A 10,395-nucleotide genomic window follows, 5' to 3' on the forward strand; every position below is an offset into this window, starting at 1 on the left:
GTAATCATCATCAGCTCCATGCAAAAATTTCCCAGCATTAGTTCCGTAGAAAATTTCTCCACTTAAAAAAAACATCATTAATTGCTTAGGGAGAAAGCCCAAAAAATTTCCCACCATTGTCGACGTCGCCGGCAACGATCAGCCTGTAGCTCTTGAGGAGGTAGCTTAGCTTTCGCTTCAGCATCGTCTCATACTGTGCGTGTGTGTACCGCGGGTAATGCAACGGCATCTTGAAGTAGCTACCATCAGATCTCTCCTTCCCAAATTTTCACCGCCGATGTCGACGCCGTCGATGTGGATGCCGTTGAAAATTTTTGGAGGGAACTAGAAAATTCCCCCCCAAAACCCAATTGAAATCATCACAATAACATCATGACAAAGAGAGAGAAAGATATTATGATCTTCACTTATTTTGTGTTTTGGGGACTAGAGTCATTTTTTCATTTTTTTTTTAAATTTCATCCTAGAATGAAAATGTCAAAAAGTGTGTTTGTGTAGAGTGGACATTAGTTTTAAGTAATTGTATTGTTGTCAAATGAAATGAAATAAACATGATTGTTATATGAATGACTTTCATATTCTTTTGATGAATGGAAAACCAATTCCTTAATATATACCTCTCCTTCATCTACACAACTGGTTAGCTCTCTCATGTTATATTCTAATTATTTATCTATTCTACCATACACTTGTTTAGAGAATTGAAGAAAATTTCATTTTAAACCTATTCTAACTTTTACTTTTAAAAACCGACCCATTCCTATTCAAGTCGTAGCCACGAAATGGGTCGATTTTTGTAATTAAAATGGTAGTGAGTCATTTTTTAAAAATAAAAGTTGGAATGAGTTTAATTTGAAATTTTCTTATAGAATTCCTATGTTCTTGAGTCCCGAAACTATACCGATTCCCGTTATGTGGCCAACAGTACTGCATGCTAGCGTATCGGCCAATGTAAGTTCAGCGGGAACATTGGTCTGCAGTTCTGAGTCACAAACTTTGAGTTTGAGTCCCGCTGTTTCCCTCCTATTTGCGGATGGCACGAGCCGAATTAGCCAACAAATAGCATCTAGCTTGTGGTGCTCACCATTATCTGCACAACACTCGGAAAAGTTTAGAATGTCGAGAGATATGTCAAGAGCAAGATTGGATTAACGCTGTGTTATGTATCTTATACTTTCTGAAAAATATATCATAAGATTGGGTTAATAGTCATATGCAAATTAAATGAAAATACGCAAAATAAATCTTTTTAAAGTGCTCTTGAAGCTTGCTTATTTTGTAGTAAACTGATATGTAGTTTCAATGAGTCGATATGAATATTGTGTATATTTTGGGTCTACATTCTTAAAACAAACACGACGAATTATGTTCATTAGCAATTGCATGATAATTTGACAAATATTTGCAGACTAGTTCTAATCAGTCACTTCTTTAATTCACTTGTGAAATTGTAACATTGAGCAAGATTGTTGTAATGTTCTACTTGATTCCTCATAGAAATTTTTATAGAGTGCTTATAGAAAAAAACATTGACAATTAGGGCGGGTTTGGTAATCAGAGAGTGACAGTAAGTAGAAAGTGACGAGAAAATACCTTGTGAAGGATGTATTTTCTTTCTATTTTCTATTTGAAAATCTTGTTTGGCAACTTGAATGTGAAAATGTGAAAAGTTGAGGTGGCAGCTAACGTGATACAATTTTCTTTATCTATATTGTTTGATTTTATATGGATACGTTCTGTTTGGGCATGTTTGATTTTATATGGATACAATTTTATATGGATACTTCTGCTACTTCCAAGCAAAAAAGTATGTTTGGTTCTTTGAAAACTTACTTCCAATACTTTGTTAAACGCTTATGTGGCGTCTACGTGTCATCCTTACTTCTAAAATATTTTTTCAACCCTTAATACTTAGAAGTAGCTTGGAAGTAGTTGAAATGCATATTAATTAGGAAATAAATATTTTTTTATTAATAGTTCCTTTAGTAGTTACTTCTAACAACTTTTCATTGATAAAATTGCTCTTAATTTTAACAATTATTCTGTAGTAATTTGTGATGGTCGTCGGCCAGTTTTTCTTTGGGATCAAAAGAACAGTTTGTCTATTAATTATTTGTCTAAATACCACGTTGATGTTACAATCAAATGAGCGATGGAGGAGGGAAATTGAAGATTCATAGGAATTTATGGTCATCCGGAGTCTCATCGTAGGCGAGAGGTATGAAATCTTTTGAGAACTTCAAAAAGTCAATTTGTTTTACCGTGGATGTATCTTGGGGATTTTAATAAAATTCTTATGAGTAGCGAGGAGCTGAGGGGGTGCTCCTAGAGATGAAAGTTTGATGTGTGATTTAGGCTCGGTTTTGAATGATCGTCATTTCCTGACCTTGGATTTAATGGTAATACATGTACATGGTTTGGGAAGAGAAGTAGTGGTGTCATTGTATAGGAAGGACTTGACTGTTTTGTTAGAAATAGTGTTTGGTTGAACTATTTTACCGAAGCCCACATGGGTTTTCACAAACCATGCTCTCGCTCATATCATATTCCAATTGTTCTAGGTGCACAAGCTCGTCCAAAGAAGAGAGGAGAGAGGAAATTTCATTTTGAAGCTATGTGGTTGAAAGATTCTTCTTGCTCTCAAGTGACGAATGAGTCATAGGGCATGAAACTGGTTGTAGCGTGCTAGATTAAATTAAAGAGCGTGACATAACTGTAAAATTGTGGAATGAAAATCATGGTAATGTAGGTACCTATCGTATGAAGAAGAATGCAGAATTGGGACATTTGCAAGCGACGAATAAGAGCAGTGAGGTGTGGGAGAAAGAAGGAAGTATTTCGCGAGAAGCGAATGACCTATTGGAAAAAGAAGAGATGATGTGGAGGCAGCAATCACGTATCTCTTGGTTGTAGGAAGGAGATCAAAAAACAAAGTTCTTTCATAATAAAGCTTTGAATCGGAGACGGAGGAACCAAGTGCAGATTGAAGATGGTAATTGAGAATCTTTGATGTCGTTTGGCTCAGAAACCTGCTAAATCAGTCCCCGTTCTTCACACACAGTGCACCACCAAGAACACAAAGGGGAGAGCTCACTGATCTCCTTCACCAGTCACTCACAAAGAGGGGTCGCACAAAGGGGGAAAGAGCACAAAGCTCTCAGGAGCACAAAGCTCACAGAAGGAGGTTAATCACACAAAGGGGAGGAGCACTTAGCTCTGAATCTCAAGACACCGTCTCTCTTCTCTTCCTCTCCCAAGCTACTACCGGCCCTTCACCTTATATGGGGAAGGGGGCAGCCGACATGGAGGAGGAGGCTAGGGTTTAGAGAGGTAGGAGCCGACCTACGGATGGGACTCACAGCGGCGGCCATCGGATCACAGAGATCGGAGGAGATCTTGAAGTATCGGGTAGGAGAAGAAAATAGAGGGGCTAGGGCACATAAGTTGCTGAGAAGAGGGAACTGGGCCTAAGTGGTAATGGGCCATCTTATTTGGGCCAACAAATAACAACAATCTCCACCTTTGGCCCAAAGTAGTGCACAGAGGAAAAACATGGAACTGCAGGACTCATCATCGCCAAATTATTACTTGTATGATCACAAAGAAGATACAAGCAATGGTAGAGAATACACAAAGTAAACTCTAGATCACAAAGATCGGGGTAAGATCACCAAGCATACCAAGCCCACAAAGGACCGAACTCTATCATACGGTCATCGAGTTCAAAGGGAAAAATCACAAAGCTACTAACAAGCACAAAGCACGTTAATAGGCCACAAAGCAAAGGGAGAAAATTACCCAAGCACAAAGCAAAAAAGCACAAAGCAGATTAACAGACCACAAAGGCAACACACAAAGCAAAGGGAGAAAATTACCCAAGCACAAAGCAAAAAAGCACAAAGCAGATTAATAGGCCACAAAGGCAACACACAAAGCAAAAGGAGAAAATTACTCAAGCACAAAGCAAAAGCACAAAGCAGATTAATAGGCCATAAAGGCAACACACAAAGCAAAGGGAGAAAAATACCCAAGCACAAAGCAAAAAAATCTCCACCTTTGGCCCAAGGTAGTGCACAGAGAAACAACACGGAACTGCAGGACTCATCATCGCCAAATTATTACCTGTATAATCACAAAGAAGATACAAGCAATGGAAGAGAATACACTAAGTAAACTCAGATCACAAAGATCGGGGTAAAATCACCAAGCATACCAAGTCCACAAAGGACCGAACTCTACCAAACGGTCATCGAGTTCAAAGGGAAAATCACAAAGCTATTAACAAGCACAAAGCAAGTTAATAGGCCACAAAGGCAACAAACAAAGCAAAGTCAAAATTACCCAAAATCAAAATTCAAGATTCTTTGACACGATATAAATTTTTCAGCAGGCAAACACTTAGTACCCATGTCAGCAGGATTAAATTCTGAGGGAATTTTCTCTAACTTCACAATACCCTTTTCAACTATATCCCGAATGTAATGAAATCTAACATCAATATGTTTAGTTCTATCATGAAAAACAGGATTTTTGCAAAGTTGAATAGCAGATTGACTATCAGAAAATACAACCACATTTTTATCAAGAAAACCAATTTCAGATATAAGGCCCCTAAGCCAAATAGCTTCTTTAAAAGCTTCAGTGGCAGCAACATACTCAGATTCAGTAGTAGATAAAGCAACAATGGGTTGTAATTGGGATTTCCAACTTATGCAAGAGCCACACAAAGTAAACACATAGGAAGTGGTAGATTTTCTATTATCCCTATCATTTGCATAATTAGAATCTACATAGCCAGCAAGTTTGACACCTTCAGAACACTTAGAAAAGGTTAATCCTACATCCACAGAGGATTTCAAATATCTTAAAAGCCACTTCAAGGCATTCCAATGAGGCATACCAGGGTTTGACATATATCTACTCAAGCAACTAACCGCATATGCAATGTCAGGCCTAGTACTAACCATGAGATACATGACAGATCCTATAGCATTCGAATATGGCACCTTCTTCATATCATTTATTTCAGTTTCAGTATTGGGAGATTGATCCTTACTTAACACAAAATAAGAAGCAAGAGGCACATTCACAGATTTAGCTTTAGACATAGCAAATTTACTCAAAATTTTTTCAACATATGAACTTTGGTTTAAAACTAGAGTAGATTTGTTTTTGTCCCTAATAATATTCATGCCTAGGATTCTTTTAGCATCACCTAAGTCTTTCATGTCAAAATTTTCACAAAGACATTTTTGAACATGCTCAATAGACTTCAAACAAGGACTAACAATCAACATGTCATCCACATAAATTACAAGAAATACAGGCACAGAGTCTATATTCTTATAATACAGGCAATGATCAGCAGAACTCCTTTTAAACTTTAAAGATTGCATGCATTTATCAAATCTAATATTCCATTGCCTAGGTGATTGTTTTAAACCATACAAAGCCTTTTTTAACAAACACACATGATCAGGCAATTTAGGGTCCACAAAGCCCTCAGGTTGGTGCATATAAATATTTTTATCAAGATCACCATGCAAGAAAGCAGTAGTTACATCCATTTGTTTTAATTCCCAATTAAAATGAGCAACTAAAGCAAGCATAATTCTAACAGTAGTGAATTTGACAACAGGAGCAAAAATTTCAGCATAATCAATTCCCTCCTTTTGAGTAAATCCCTTAGCTACTAACCTAGCCTTAAACCTAACACTTTCAGATTCTTGTTTCACCTTAAACAGCCACTTACAGTCCACTACAGAACAACTAGCAGGTTTAGGAACAAGTTTCCATGTTTGGTTAATTTTTAGGGATTCCATCTCACTCTTCATAGCACTAATCCATTCTTCAGAATATTTTGACCTTAATGCTTCTTTATAAGTCTTAGGTTCATTGCACTCAAGGGATTCAAACACATTAAAGGCAAACTCAGACATATTACAATCAATCAAATTGCAATCTCTATATCTTTCAGGTTTCCTAATGGTTCTTTTATTTCTATCCCTAGTGAGTTGATAATCATTCAAATCATGCATGTTATCTATTTCCTGCATATCATGCTCCACCTCATTTGGAATAATCTCATCTTGATTTTCAATAATTATATCATTCAATTTTTCTTCAGGAAATGATTTGGGTTGATTAATAATAGGCTTTTGCTCCACCTCATTTGGAGCATCATTTTCAGGAATAGGAACATGTAAAGGTAAACAAGGAAATTCATTTTCATTAAAGACAACGTCTCTGCTTATCACTACCTTAAACCCCGGTTCACTCTTATTCCAAAGCCTATAACCTTTTACCCCTTCAGGATATCCTAAGAAAACACATTTCTTAGATCTAGGTTCTAACTTATCAATCTTTTGATGCACATAGCCAGCACTCCCGAAAATTCTCAAATTATTTAAATCAAGAGGTTTGCCCGTGAACACAAATTCAGGGCATTTCCCTCCTAAGGGAACAGAAGGAGACCTATTAATCAAATAGGCCGCAGTACAAACAGCTTCTCCCCAGAACTTCTTGGAGAGCCCAGATGTGGCCAACATAGCCCTCACCCTCTCTAAGAGAGTTCTATTCATCCTTTCAGCAACCCCATTTCTCATTCTGCTGGGGTGTATAGGGAACAGATTTATGCCTTTTAATACCCCAAGTAGTACACAAATCATTCAATTGTTTGTTACAAAACTCAAGACCATTGTCTGTCCTAAGAGTTTTAATTTTCTTTCCCGTTTGGTTTTCAATCATAATTTTCCAGTTTTTAAATTTATCAAAAACTTCAGATTTTTGTTTCATGAGTAAAACCCAAACTTTCCTAGAATAATCATCAATTATGGAAAGAAAATATTGGTTCCCTCCATGCGTAGGCACACTAGAGGGACCCCACACATCAGCATGCAAATATTCAAGTACACTAGTGCACTTAGACTGATTAGGAAAAGAAGAAGTAGGAAAAGTAACCCTATGTTGTTTTCCTAGCACACAAGATTCACAGAAAGGGATGGGGGATATTTTATCACTACCAAAGTGACCTCCTTTATGCAAAATTTCTAATCCTTTATTACTCATGTGACCTAATCTATTATGCCATAAAACAGATTTATCACCTATCACAGAGTTAACAGAATCAAGCACAGGTTCAGCATGACAAATATACAAATTGTTTTGTTTTTCAGCAGTAAAAACAACAAGAGACCCTTTTTGAATTTTCATAACCCCTTTACCCCATTTTCCCTCCAAACCATCATTTTCTAGAGATGCACAAGAAATCAAGTTATAACGTAAATCAGGAACATGCCTAACATCCTTCAAAGTAAACACAGAACCAGAGGAAAACCTAAGGCATACATCACCAGTTCCTAAAACATTGCATTTCTTTTCATTTGCCATTGACACAAAGCCATTCTCTATTTTCTTGTAGTTTGAAAACAAGGTTTTAAAAGGAGTCATATGAAAAGTACAACCAGAGTCTACCAACCAATCTGATTTACCCAAAGGATCAGATAACACAGAGTTCAAATATGCATAATCACACAGATTATTAATCATGAAAATCTCACCCATTTTGCCCTCACAGACAGCCATATTAGCATGTTCATTTTGCTGATTTTTCTTAGGCTTAGGACAATCTTTAATAAAGTGACCAGTTTCATGACAATTATAGCATTTTTTAGCTTTAAACCTGGACTTAGATCTACCCCTTCCATTTTTCAAATTTTTTCTTACTTTATTCCCCATTACTAGCATTCTTTTGGTAATTAGACCTATTCTGAGGCCTACCCCTCACATGCATAACCTCACCAGAATTTTTATTTCCCCCAGAATGTTTTAAATCTAATTCCTTACTCTTAAGACCATTGACCACAACATCAAGGGTAACCTCATCTCTACCATATTTAATAGCAGATTTCACATCACTGTATGAGTCAGGAATAGCATTTAGAAGGGCAATAGGAGTATAATCATCTATATGTTTATCACCAGTTAACTTAATATCTGAAATAAGTTTTGTGAAAACATCTAGGTTCTCCTCAATGTCCTTAGACATATCCAATCTAAATTTGAAATTTTTTTCAAGCAAAAACATTTTACTGGGCAAAGAGGTTTCAGTATAGAGTTCTTCAAGTTTATCCCAAAGAGTTTTAGCACAGTCCAAAATTCCAACTTTTCTAATCACAGAGTCAGATAAGTTCAAATAAATTGTGGAACAAGCATTTTCGTTCATTTCCGCCCGTTTATTTTCAGTGTCAGAGGTTAAATAAGTCTGACCAACAGCCCTAACGGACTTCTGTTGAATTAAGATGCATTTTATTTTTTGTTTCCAAATGCTAAAATCAGATTTTCCGTTGAACGGAGCCATACCATATTGAATCATACTATATTGATTAGCAGCGGACATTTTTCACACAGAAAAACAAACAGCAAAAAAATAGCACGATTTTGGTAATTATCCGGCTCGAAACGTGTGAAGCAACTAGCACGAACAAATGAGAAGAATGATGAACACAAAGTTCTTGTTTCAATCTCTTTGATCTTTCACACGAGCTCTCCCAAAAAAACAGTATTTTAATTTCTGAAAAAAATTTAACAGACCCAAAGATTTACTGTAATTTTTCAACAAAGCCAGAGATTAATCAGATTGAATGCACAGGAACTGTAATGAGCAGAAACACAAACAGGAAAATTTTTTCCAGCTGTTGAGATGGGTTTTCAGCTGATATACCTGAGCGAAACCCTAGTTGAGGGTTTCGACCTTACCCTTGCGGCGGTCCGGCGGCGGCGACTGGTGGCGGCGACCAACGGCGGCGACCGGCGGTTTTGAGCGACAACGAGTCACCGGAAGCTCTGATACCACTGTTGAGAATATTTGATGTCGTTTGGCTCAGAAACCTGCTAAATCAGTCCCCGTTCTTCGCACACAGTGCACCACCAAGAACACAAAGAGGAGAGCTCACTGATCTCCTTCACCAGTCACTCACAAAGAGGGGTCGCACAAAGGGGGAAAGAGCACAAAGCTCTCAGGAGCACAAAGCTCACAGAAGGAGGTTAATCACACAAAGGGGAGGAGCACTTAGCTCTGAATCTCAAGACACCGTCTCTCTTCTCTTCCTCTCCCAAGCTACTACCGGCCCTTCACCTTATATGGGGAAGGGGGCAGCCGACATGGAGGAGGAGGCTAGGGTTTAGAGATGTAAGAGCCGACCTACGGATGGGACTCATAGAGGCGGCCATCGGATCACAGAGATCGGAGGAGATCTTGAAGTATCGGGTAGGAGAAGAAAATAGAGGGGCTAGGGCACATAAGTTGCTGAGAAGAGGGAACTGGGCCTAAGTGGTAATGGGCCATCTTATTTGGGCCAACAAATAACAACAGTAATGGTAATGTGTTCAGCAAGGTAGAGGATGTTGAGTGTTGCTGCTAGTTATTTCTCATCTATGTTCTCACTGCAAGCAAATATTTCATTAGATAACGTGTTAAATGCAGTACTTCCAAATGTCATGGTCGAGATGAATGATGCACTTACCAAGAGATTTGATGCTGAAGATGTAAAGATTGTTCTCCTGGTCCAGATGGTACGTCTCTCCTATTTTTTCAACACTTTTGGCATGACATCGGTAGTGATATAATAGGTTTTGTTCTCTCTATTCTTAGAAATGCTAGTCTGCCTAGTGCTTTAAATTATACTCATATAGCATTAACTTCGAAAGTGAAAATTCCAGTGAACATGGCTGAGTATAAGTCTCTCTCTCTCTTTGTAATGTATTGTATGAAATTATTACAAAAATATTGGCAAATGGGCTAAAGCAGTTCTTGCCCTCGATTATTTTTAAGACTCAAAGTTCATTCGTTTCTGGGGAAGCAAATTACTGATAATCTCCTTGTGTCCTTTGAGTTAGTCCACTTCATGAATCAACAAAGAAGAGGCACAAATGTCTAAAATCGGACATGAGCAAAGCATATGATAGGATAGAGTGGAGCAACTTAGAAGGAATTATGCGAAAACTGGGCTTTTGCGAACCATGGGTTAGTCTTATTATGATGCGTGTGAGATCAAATACCTTCTCAGTCTTGATTAATGGTGTTATTATTCCTCCTCGAGGTTTTCATCAAGGGAATCCACTTTCTTCATATTTGTTCTTGTTGTGCATGGAGGGGTTCACAGCTTTGTTACATCAAGCTATCGAAGAATGTTCTATTCGTTGTATCTGAATTAGCCAAGGTGAACTAGTGGTCTCTCATTTGTTCTTCGCGGATGAAAGCCTTTCATTCATTAAAGTGATAGTGCAGAAATGCAAGGTGATCTTAAATTTGTTGAAGGCTTATGAGTGGGTATCGGGTCAGAATATAAATGTTGACAATTTGGCCCTTCGTTTCAATAAAAATGTATCCAAAAA

This window comes from Asparagus officinalis, chromosome 6 (assembly GCF_001876935.1).
Source record: "Asparagus officinalis chromosome 6, Aspof.V1, whole genome shotgun sequence".
NCBI lineage: Eukaryota > Viridiplantae > Streptophyta > Magnoliopsida > Asparagales > Asparagaceae > Asparagus > Asparagus officinalis.